The sequence below is a fragment of the Anticarsia gemmatalis genome, chromosome Z (genome assembly GCF_050436995.1).
Source record: "Anticarsia gemmatalis isolate Benzon Research Colony breed Stoneville strain chromosome Z, ilAntGemm2 primary, whole genome shotgun sequence".
NCBI lineage: Eukaryota > Metazoa > Arthropoda > Insecta > Lepidoptera > Erebidae > Anticarsia > Anticarsia gemmatalis.
The window spans coordinates 12,226,407-12,239,260 of NC_134776.1; the positions used below are offsets into that span (position 1 = coordinate 12,226,407).

A 12,854-nucleotide genomic window follows, 5' to 3' on the forward strand; every position below is an offset into this window, starting at 1 on the left:
TTATATGTCCCCACCGAGGGGCACGAGCCTCCCCTCTTAACAAAGAGGGGGATCAGGCCTTAGTCCACCACACTGGTCTAATGCGGGTTGGCAGACAATTGGAGGGCTATTATAAGGTAGAAAAGTGTTGTCATGGTGGTAGATTGCTAGCCTATAGCCTATGAAGCACCAAACCCTTCCATCCCTCTACTGACTTTTGCAGTATGCACGGGAAGAAATGCAGCTGGCACCTTCTATGTACTATGTAGTGATAGAATATAATTATTTTATTGTTAATTATTTTTTTTAAATCACAGTTCCATTAAAATTAATTGTTTATTAGTATTAGATATTTACTTATACAATTATATTATTCAAAAAATAATCATTGTGATGAATGTTTGAAAAATATTTTTTTTTTTAAATAAAAAAAAAAAAAAAAAAAAAAAAATAATAATAAAATAATAAATAATTTTTTTTTAAATAATTTAAAAAAAAAATTATTTTTTAAATTCACCTTTCAAATAGTAGATAATAGCAAAAAATAGTATTTAGCCATCGAATTTGATAGAGGCGAATATCTGGAATTGAATCACTCAGTATCACTAAAATTCTGAGCTACACACCGTCTGTGTACGGCCTGGGTTTTTTTCCCATACATTTTGAGCATTCTCCTTTAATATTAGTATAGCTGAATATAAAAAAAACTATTACGTTGTTTCATAGTAATGTTATAAAATAAATGAATGATGTACTTATATATCTGTAGTTACATATCTGGGTGTTTGTAAGAGTTTAAACCACTGAGATGTAATTGATAGAAAAGTTCCACAAGAGAATCAAAGTTAGGTAGGTTTGAATTGAAATTAAAAACAGTTGTGATGCCATGTTGTAATGTGACGGGCAGCAAGACAGGTCGATGACTTGCTAAATATTTTCGGAACGTTTGATTTCGGGTGGCATAGAAAAGGGATAGATTGGGGCAGTAGCCTGTTATCATTTATTGCCAACACAATGTACAATCACTTTGCGGCTCTAGCAATAAATAATCTGCTTATATGCTGAACTGTATTCGTTCAAACTCTGTACAAGCTATATGACAGGCAACTGTATGAATTTCTTATTTAAAATTGTCGATAACTTGTTAATTAAGTTTCATATCGTGAGATTGACAAGTCTAACGAATTCACTTTATTATCAGTTTAATTGAAATTGCCCTACAATATTTCCTACAGTATTTCTTAGTGGTTGAAACACTTACTACGTTAACTTTTTGACATTTCTAGCTCTATTTGAATTATTGTGTAATATCATTAATAATATATATTGTGCGGTTAGAATGCTGTTTCATTTCTTCACCTACAACCTCTGCAGATTATAAAATAAAACCTCTACGCCGCGTCTGTCTTTCATTTCACAATAAGTTCAAAATTTACTGAACAGATTTGGATATGACTTTCACCAATAAAGTAAACTCTTTTCTCTTTCTCCGACTTTTTTAACTTCTTTATATTAACTCCAGCCTTCGTTGCACTTTGTCATAAAATTATAAGCTTCATGACTGGATGGCGATTTGAAGACAAAGAAAAATTGTACTTCCTCGCAATTTTCATTAAGTAAAAGTTTATCAGCATATTTTTTTGGAAATTGTAGTTAAAAAAAGTTTTTTGCATATTAGTAGAAACAACAACATGTAAACTATGACAACAACTGATACTTATAATGACACCTCTTCGATCAAAATATTCCAAAAGAAACAGAATATAAATAAAATAATAATATTATACACAACAAAAAGGGAAGCGCAGAAGACACTGTTTCCGCCCGGGATCGAACCGGGGTCCTTCCGCCTGAAAGGCAGATGTGATATCCACTACACTACGGAAACTGTACTAGGAACATCGAATTACTTGTTAGCATTCGTCCGTTATCGATCCGCTGCAACGCTGTTGTCGGAGCTTTATGGACTTTATGTAATAGTCCAAGATCCCAGAGCTGCCAGACCTACGTCATTTTAGCAAAGCTGAAATTTTGAGGATTGTTAGTATAAAGGGTCTGTTAAGAGGTATGCACATCCACTACCTTGAAAGCGGGGCCGTTTCTGAGGTAGCGCGGAGTGAAGGTGCGTAAAAAATGACCCTACCTACGTTATAGTAGCAAAGTTGGTTTTCAGATATGTTTTTAATGATATTATGTAGAATTAAAATTGACTATTGCCAGACACTTTCCGTGGGCCATTACATCTGCCAGACGTCTTAAATGTTTCAAAAAATTAGGTAAACTACGATAAAGTTACAAGCGTTAATTTTATATGTTATTTTAGGTACAATTTTAAGACCCTTTGTATGCGGACAGACCAATCCGAAGGGCCATTCGTCCCCCAGACGCCTTTAAACTTTCCCTATGAGTGCGACACTCTCGCGAGTGTGCGTATGCCCGACGAAAAATATGGAAAGTCGTAATTTCAGTTTAATAGGGAATTAGTGTGTGACATTGTGTAAATGTGTATCTATAGTACATATTTGTGTATCCACCCACTGCAGAGCTGTTCAATAAAAACAGTTTATTGAACAGCTCTGCAGTGGAACTTTTTTTCCCCGTGGACGCAGAAGAAAGAAAATACATGAACAAGTTAGTGTGAATTATGTGTAAATGTGTATGTTAAAATGAAATTTGTGCAACATAAAACCATTTTCCAGTTTCCGCTGCGCTGACGTTTGGCCATTTGCTAGAAATCATATAAAACCCACCCCTACAACCACAATAATTTTCTTCAAGCCGTACATATGCAAACGAGCGGTAGCTTTAAATTGTTTATAGTTGTAAATGCACGTTATCGAAACGCGCGATCAACGTGTCTTTTGAACGGGCTTTAAGCTTATGCCACGAATCGCTGTAAATGCTTATCTCAACGCTTGCAACTGTCGACTTAGCTTGCATGAAAATCAGCGCCTCTGGCGGCCGCCTCGGAAACTAGTTTTGTAGTCCATTTTAAATGTCAGTCTCGATACGTGATAGTACCAACTGTAGAGAATTGCGCTACTGATCTTTATGCAGATAGTAACATATTGTAAAAGTTATAACAATATGCTAGCACATCAAAGTTTATCACACGTACTAGCCATTTGTTTTAAATTGTTCCTGTTTCAAACTTATGACAACTTTAACATTCGCTTGGACTACTTTCAAGAAAAGATAAGCTTGGTTAGTATGTAGTTTATATATTATCATCATTATTTAAACATTGTAAAAAATCACCTATCAATATTAAAAGATTGTAAAAAAAACTGTTTTAATACTTATCATTACTAATACAGCATTCTTTGTTCGTTTTGCCTCCTTTAAAACGTTCATGAAGATCTATCTGATGAGTAAGTTGCTTTTGGTGTACTCCTTCAAAGATACCGACAAAAAATTTCTAATTCTTTAGCAACATTTGATCTAAGGCGCAATTTTGTGCAGTAGGTACTATCAAGAATCGAGAGTTTGACATTTAGAATGTTAAAATTAGTCCTAACAGCACGTACTGGAGGCGCTGATCAGGTTTCCAAAAAAAAATATTATAGAGACAGTCAGTCGAAGTAGTGTATTTTTTATTACATTATGTTTTAATTTGTTATTATAGCGGCAACATAATACATCATTAGTGAAAATCTCAAATGTCTAACTGTCACGGTTTATTAGATACAGCCTCGTGTCAGGCAGACAGACAGTAAAGTCTCAGTAATAGGGTCCCGTTTTTACCCTTTGGGAACCCTAGAAATGTCGCGCTACTTGAATTCAAAACAGAACAGTTGTTTTTCAAATGACCGTGAATAAATCCCAACTCGGTATCACTGGTCTCACTTTCATCGGTAAAAAGAAAAAATACTCTCTTCTCTTTTTGAAGACGTTAAAAAATCAGCCTTGTAAAGAGAAGCTATTCACATACAAACGTCAAATCGTCGCAAATCAGAAAGGCGCTTGGAGACGTCTCTAAGGAAATTGGATTAAAAGCGCCTCGCCTTCGAGCCAAGTTAAACATTTATTTGTTAGCATTCAATGTACATTTGTATCTCACTCCACGTCTACTCGTGTATTTAATAGCTGTATTGTTTGTAGTCATATTGATTTATGCTTAATTATATTAAGCCATGTTTATTTACCAGTTATTATGTTCGTAGGTACACAATGACAAACATTGCTGGCATAATACTACAGTATGAATGTACGAATTGGGGACGATCAACACGGCTCTTTCGATTGCCGAGTCAAGCACGCTTTTATTGGGTTTTTCTTTTAGGAAATTGTCAGTCGTAGCTCGGAGTCTGGTAATGTGTTCGATAAAAGCCAATACGTTTGCTTCCTGTTGCACGGAGCAGAAAAAACACTTGGCAAAATGGAGCTGAAATAAATCTTTCAATGGCCATCATCAAGATGGTGAATGATGACCAAAAATCGATGCATAGAAAAGGCGATATAAAACTAAAATACAATATCCTGAAAATTAAAAAATTAAAATAAATCCCTATTTTCTCAGTTTGTTCGTGCCCAGTGGTTAACTTTAGTTAAGTGACACTGCTTATCTTGCAAAACAATTTTTAAGTGGTCATTTTATTTACAAATACCTTTTTATATACGTCCCTAACAATTTTATAATTTTATTTCTGTTATGAATCAGAGAAGGCCACTAGCTATGACCGACTTATTCCCCATGCATTTACATGTTGACGTTATAAGTAGGGGGCTATTATAAAATCAAGGTGACTCGTATAACGATCCGAATCGTGAATAAGCACCAAGTTATTGATTCCTCGCTTTGGCTATTTAATAATAACTGAGGAAGGGTTAAGCAACAACTCACTGTTTATGTTTAAGAGATACGTTTACCTTGTTGGTGGAATCAATAGCTTTTAATAAAACAGTCGTGGAATCGATCATAATACACCTTGAAAATGACAAACGATTCTATTTGTAATGTATCTTCAATCGCAATGATTTGATACTAAGGGTTAGTGTCATGGATTATTTTTAAGTATTGGCATTTAAAATTGAGAGATTTGGTGCCTTAACGTAAAATATAACAGGATAAGCCTCAGTTTCACCACTTTTGGATACGATTATATGATATTGGTATTGGGTATCTTATCAGGTAGAATGTTTTCGTTTGATTTTTTTTTACATTTTCTGAAGCTTTCTCCTTAAACGGCTAGTTTTACCGACATTTTGAAAGCTTTGACGCAGTCACTAACTTGTTTTTTAACATCAAATAAAATCGAACTGTAGGTTATAAAATATAATCTGACATTCAGTAAGATTTCATTTAAATCCTTGAAGCACTCTTTATTAATTAATTCTGTGCTCCGACTTGAGACAGCTGTAAAGTGCAATAAGTATGAAGTTAGTAGTTTTGAAAGATTTATCTTAATCTAATGCTCAACTTCACTTAAATCTGCAATGTCTGAAAAGACTCTTTGTTATAATTAATGGCCTGTCAACAAAATTAAAGGATCATTTAGTATAGAGGCAACAACTGCTTGGTAGCTTTGAGACGTAACAGCCGTTTCACTATTTATGTCATATGGAATTTTAATTGTAGTTTTGATGTACTTGGTATCACTTTGTCTAGCAGATAGGGTATCTGATACTTTACCTGACTGACCGTTCGTGACTTCGCGATCAGTTATTAATATTTTCAGGTTAGGTTTCACATAACTATTTCAATATGTTGACTTGTTGAATTCCCTTAAACAGTTAAAAATGGGAAATTCCACTTAACATCTAGTGTATGTCAAAGTAACTATCGAGAGTTATGCATTTAAATTGTTCGTCAAAGTTAGTTCTTACGGCACCCGCTAGAGGCGTGAATCAGTTTTTCATACAAAATATATCGATGTTTAGTCGGTTGTCCAAAGTCAATAGTAGCAGGAAATCGCGCCTCTGTTAGTGCGGTACGTCGAAATGTCTAGTACTAATGACTGTTTGACATTTAAACGTCAGAAACTCAATAGCACTGAAGTGTTTGACATTTAGATAATAGGAACTCGATAACATTGTATTGGAAGTTCTTCACGGTGCATAGAAATGCTGACTAACGGCTGACGTAGCTCTGCCTACGTCTTGGGATAAAACAGTAATCCACGGAGAAAATACTATATATTGTACTCCATAATTGTGTCTTTAGCTGTTACTTTTTTCTGGATAAACCATTGAACCTATTGTGCTTAAAAAATTGCGTATGCATATGCAGAGCATACCTAGATATTTTTTTTAATCAACCCCTAAACCATTTTACATAGCACTTGTACTTTTTTAACCCATTGCGTTCCTACTTCTAAACATGGGTCTACTTGCGAACAAGAGAGAGTGAAAGGCCTCGAGTCCACCACGCTGGTCTACTGCGAGTTGGAGCCTTACGCAGCTATATGTATAATACTTATATCTAAGTGAAAAAACAGGCAAAAAGATTTCGAATAATGTTACACAATTAGTAGTGGCAGAATATACTTGATACAATAAAAACTTTTCATTCTGTTTCTTTTACGTTACTTTTGTGCTAGTTTGAAGTTAGTCCTAGTTTAGGTGTAGTTTTTTCTCTTCTTTCACGAATTTCTGTACGAATTGTTTCACGGACAAAACAGTAGCGCTGTTTTTGTTGCCTTCTATTGTGGGCACATGAGGTACCTTAAGTAAAATAAAATACAGGTTGCTAGTTTTTGTTTAAATATTTTATTTCTATTGTAACGTACCTATGTATGTATTTAACTGCAGCTTCACAGTCTCAGTCTTATATATTTAAAAAAAAACCGAACTTTAAAGACGAAACAAGGATAATTTTCGAACAAAACCAATTTTGAAATTGTATATATGCATCAAATTTCTATAAAATTATGGGTAGTTTATATGGGAAATCGAAGGCAACTTAGATGCACTTTTTTATAATGTTACGTGTAAAACCCTCAGTGTCATATAAAAAAGTAGCCTTTAAATTGAAGTATTTCACTTTAAAAATAGCCTGCTCACTTGCTCACTCCAAGTTTTCAATCTAAGCGTGAATATAACATAGCGAAGTATTGATTTTTTAAGATAACCTAAAGGATCTCAGTTTCAAGACATAACAATCCTTTCGTATAAATTACGGGAATGCTAACATTTGAAAAGTAACCTTTTTGTTAGTCGAGAGAATACGACTTTCAGGCTTACTGTTGTTTTTCTAAACATTTAGATAAATCGTGACAACAAAAACTTATCTATACTAACTTCAAGTGGATACGACGATAGAAACTCTTGGCACTGGGGGAGACCTAAACAGTGATGGCAAGTTGAACACATCCAGTTGATGTTTTTTTAGTAAGATTCCTAGAAACAAGAAAAAGACTGACTTTGTTTAAGTGGAGCGCATGATAAAATAAGTTGTAGGTAACAAGCCTAAATACAAAAGTAGCTTAGATACGCGTCTTATTTCGTCAACTTCATGCGTGGCAAACTCAAAACTCGGTGTCTGTGTTGATAACTTCTTTGTTGATAGCACATTGGAGATGAATGATATGCTTTGTGTCCGTGAAATGACGTGATGGACGTTACTAGTCGGTTAGCCTACTGCAAACTTTTTTATAAACCTATCATTTGCAACTATACGCAGGCCGTTACAAACGTGCGAACTACGTCATAATTTGTTAGTTTGAAATGATCCGAGTATAGTCTGTGTTCTTTCCTTCTTAGCATAAATAAAAAATCTTGCTTAATATAGCTGTGCACATGTACTTACTTATAGTAACTTTAAGGCAGCTAAGGTAGGATTCCAGCATGATTTATTTATTTTAGCACTCATGAATAATCTTTGATACAAAGCAATATAAATAACATTTTGAACGTCCTTGCAAAAACAATGCTGTCCGAAGTAATTAATCGTTTATTGTCACTACGTGGCCACGCTCCAATTAAATTTCCATTGCTCACTGCTATAGAAATAAGACCACGCTTCGCCTCATTACGAGAAACTGGCCGCGATCAAATTTAACTTTTCTTTACCCTTTAAGGCTCAAAAACATTTTGAGGGCGAAATCTAAAATTTACCTTTGAAAGTTAAAAAAAAATTGCCGATTGATATTCGTCGCCGTAGAGCGAAAAGTCACTAACTCGAAAAACCTTGTTTTGAGATATAGCTGTTCAAAGTTTTTAAAAATATAAAAATCAATAACTTACGTTTGCAGTAACCTATCTTTACGTTTATAGTCTTAAAATAATGAAGGAAATTATGACAAAGTTTATTTAATATTGATTACATTAAGAAAATATTGCCTGAACACATGGGAATATCAAAATAAATAAATTAGTTAATTTTATTTTTCAAATATGTAACATAATTTCGAGTTAGTTAATTTTTGATCTGAGTTAGTGATTTTTAACTCAGTATGAAATGCGTTGAATAGAAACTACCTAGTGTTAATGATAAATTAAATGAATTTTATGTAGTATAAATTGCATTTGTTACATACTAACTAGAGTTAGTTATAGTAACACAGTTCTGTTAGATGTATAACACTGTATTTTATAATATCAGTTACCTGTTATGTTCAGATATTTAATGAAACAAACCATATTAATTCGTAATAAATCAATATTTATTTTTGATATTAAGTTTTAATTAAAATATAAAACAAAAGACACACGTAGTTTTGCTTAAAACATAGAAACAATACAAAGTACCTACTTGTCGTTAGTTAAAAAACAAAACATAAATAAAAAAAAATTGTCATCTGTGACATCACGCTCTAAAATTCTATCGACTATGTCCTTATCTGTCGGTGAAGCTGCATACCACGGATGAAGCTCTTGTGGTATTATGCCTTTGCTGCATACACCAATAAGGTCCTTCTTCTTTGCCTCCGAAATCGGGAGAGGAGATAAGTATGCTCTTGGTATCTGGTATTGAATTAAAGCTACCTTAACATTATCAATAGCGTGACTGTCAATACAACCTGTACTTACGTCCTGTCTCTTTCTTTTTAAAGTAACAGGTGTGGTTTTAGGCGGACATCCAAACACATCAAACTCAAGATAGGGACCATTGTGGGAATATCTGAACTTTACAATACCCGGAGAGTTTCTTTCCAATCGTAAACGTTTCATTTTGAGCCATTTAATTTTGTTTCCCTCCTTATCTGTGCTTATGAAATGAGTTTCATTTCGACATCATTTAGACGAATTTCTTATGAATTTTTCATTAAATGCCTTTACTTCAATCATATCACTGTATTATAATTCTTTAATCACATATGGTGGTGCTGAAGCTCTAATTCTTTTAAAACGTGCACGTTCCATGATAAGCTTCCAGTCAATCATTGAATAAACGGAAGCATGTCTCTGTTCTCGTTCTATCGCGCTATGCATGGAGTCTACTTCCATATGAGTGTGACCGCTTTCCAAGTATTGGTTTTTGAATTAAATGCACCAGAAATGCCGCAATGTACTGATTACGATTTTGACCAGCGCATGTGTCACTATACATCGTTACTTCCTTGATATTAACTGGTAACTGGCCAATCCACCAATTCATGGCACTGCCAATTTCTATACTGCCCCTTTTCCCGTAAATTTAATTCCAAGTTATACAAAATGCTTCATGGGGTGGTTTCGATGTGTGGATCGTGTAATTCTGTACGTTTAACTTCCTAGTGTAGTATAATATCCCGACACTATTGACTGGAATATGTAGAGTAGACTGCATGTCAGCTGTTACGACTAAGTAAAGGCCCATTTAGACGGGGAGAGTTTCTCGTACGGTTCTGTGCGAGAAACTATACGCTACTATCACAAGCAATAATCGCCATAACACAATCTTATCAAAATGTTTACATACAGGCAAGAATTCAAATCTCGCCTACGATTATACGGACGTAACAATATTCCATTGCAAGGCAATTGTCGCCCAAAGCAATGAGCGAGGAGAGCAAATGTTTAGACGAAAAAAATGTTTTATATTCCTTCGATAGTCGTATCTTCGAGACGAGAAACTCTCTTCGTCTAAATAGGCCTTAACTGTCATCAATGATAGATCGTTGCTTGTCCAACTCTTTCGCTGCTTGTGCTTCATCCTTCTTTGCGATATGTAGATCATATTCTTCTTTTAGATGGGAAGGACTCCCAGCGGTGTCATAACGAGTACAGAGTATGCATAAATCCTATTTCGGTTTGAAAAATGACAAATTAAATTTAGTCCCAAGATAGTTTTGTAAACATAAAACGAACATGGCTTCTCATTGGATGTTATAAGTTCTTCCTTATATAAATTGTACATCTTAGCAATTGTAAGCTTACTATCCAGATATTGTCTCTTGGATTTCTTCCTGCAGTAATGGGATTTGAGCCTAGGAAAAGAGTTAATATGATTAATAATCTTTTGTTTCGATTCCGGGCTAGTCTTGTTTTTCGGGCATCGAGAACCACGTCCATCACTCCCAGTATAATTTCCAATTTACTGGTCCATTTGATATACATAAAGTTTTCAGGAAAAAATCTTTGCAGACCCGTGTTTTAGTATCCATTTTATTAAAGTAATATGCATAACTACAAAACCTTTCTTTTCTTAGGAAATACCAGCTTTCATCGTTTTTACCGGCTGAGCCATAATATGTTGATGTAAAAATTGTTCCTGAACATTGTAATCGCAAATTTTTCAATAGGCATCACATATTTTAGATCTTTCGTCTTCTGAAAAAATAATTTGGCACTGATAGCGACATCTGATCTAGCATTTTACGGGTTTAGATCTCTTTGCAGGCATACATTGGTTCTTTATACCTAAGAAGGGTAGATCGTTTCGCTTATTAGCTTTAGCTATGTTTTTTTTCAATTACTGGGATCACTTTTTTTCCGACGCGTAATTTTAGCGTTATTGTCTGAAATTACAGAGATTTTGTCTGACTGCTCAATGGATTCACAAATTTTTATATACTTATTGCATACAATATTGTCATCAGAGTTTAAAAATGGTAAAATAGATTCTTGTTGTTGATGTTGTGTGGCTTTTTCGTTATTCATAATGTAAGTGTTAATGTCCAAGCTATCTTCATTAGAAAATCATTTACTGTCTTTGACTTAACCATAGTAAAACTAGTGTTTTTACGGGTTTTATCATAGAAAATAGAATACTCATCACTATCGCTATCACTTGATTCTGCGAAATACACTAAAAATCACAGCTTCGAAAAGAATCTTTTCGAAGCTGATTTTTAGCTACACAATATGGTTTAATTGTATAAAAATGGCAGTAGTATAATATTTTAGCAACATTATTTCCCAATAGTAGCCCGGAGTTTGGTAAAATTCCCGGTATATGGCAATAGGCTCGCCCCCTGTTATAGGCAAAACTTGGTTGTATTTTACATACACCTTTTATTGCCAGGCTACCTGAAAACTGTTTTTTTTTCTGATACAAATCTAACACCGTTTTTGCTGCCACTAAGACATTTGTGTACAACTCAATCACTAAAATCACAATCCCTAGTTAGTTTGTGATTTTAGTGATTAAGTACATAATATATCAAACCTATTTTACAAATGTACTTCGAGAAACTATTTTCAAACTTTTAACCCTCCCGTTTGATAAATGACTCTGGGATCTTTTGTCTTTGACGCACCGCTGATTGCGGGAGCATTTTCCTTTTCATTTTGCAGTTGTAGTTTCCATTCAGGCTTTGCGTCATCACTGCTGCACTGGTATTTATTTTACTGTAATTCACATTTGAAATATATTTACTAAATGAGAAACTTAAAAACATGCAAACGTGTGCGAGATGAGTTTTATATATACATAAGTAGGTATATAGTTTTAAATCTGACCAGTGAAATAAATTAACGTATTTCAAAATATGTATTTGTGCCTCTCCTAAAATCTCTCCACGACGACCAAGTTGCGCGCAGAAGCTAGTTTTATGTTAATGTTCATAATTGTCTGATTTCCATAGTACCAGCTATGCTCCGGTTAAAATTGTTTGGTCGGACACTGCCGGACAAGTGACTTCTCTTCTGATTTAATCCGAGATAAAAAATTGAGTTATTTTCTTCTCTAGTCCTTAATTCAGGAGACATTGTAACCCTTAAAGAAAAGAATATTATAAAACTTAGACAAGCAATATTTAGGACATCATAACGTTTTCCTTCATTAAGGTTAATGTACAGTAAATCTTATAAAGTTTTAGCCTTCAATTATCCAAACAAATGCTTTAGTAACAACTAGCTGACCCGCGCAACTTCGCTTGCGTCACATAAGAGAGAATGGGTCAAAATTTTCCCCGTTTTTGTAACATTTTTCACTGGTTCTCTGCTCCTATTGGTAGTAGCGTGATGATATATAGCCTATAACCTTCCTCAATAAATGGACTATCTAACACTGAAAGAATTTTTCAAATCGGACCAGTAGTTCCTGAGATTAACGCGTTCAAACAAACAAACAAACAAACAAACTCTTCAGCTTTATAATATTAGTATAGTATAGATAAAAGCGATAGTGAGAAAAAATAAAACTCTCTATTTACAAATAAATAGCCTGAAAGGCAATAAAAGCAGAATAAATCGATTACGTTAATGGGATGAAATACTCGATATAATATGTTAAGGTTTTATAGCAGACCGCTAGGAAACAGCACAATGTAAGCCCGTATTCTTTATGTTTAGATTGTTCAATGTGTTTTGCATGTGACAAATATTTCTATTATGTCGTTTAAAGAACACAGTCATGTGTCGTAAAAAGTCTTTAAAACTGTAAAGTCAAGGACATGTTCTTGGCATTTTCGTTCAATTGAAATATTTCTACGTTAATTGTTTTGAGGGGTATATATTATTTTGCCCATTATGGATAACAGGAAACTACACACGTACACGTTTGAAAATCT

The 12,854-nt window shown here is 34.2% G+C and overlaps 1 non-coding gene across 1 annotated transcript; it reads right to left on the minus strand.

The window, feature by feature from the left end:
* Positions 1–1,794: 1,794 nt before the first annotated feature.
* Positions 1,795–1,867, minus strand: TRNAE-UUC (transfer RNA glutamic acid (anticodon UUC)). Its single transcript has one exon. It is a non-coding gene; the product is annotated as a tRNA-Glu (tRNA).
* Between the last annotated feature and the right edge of the window lie 10,987 nt (positions 1,868–12,854).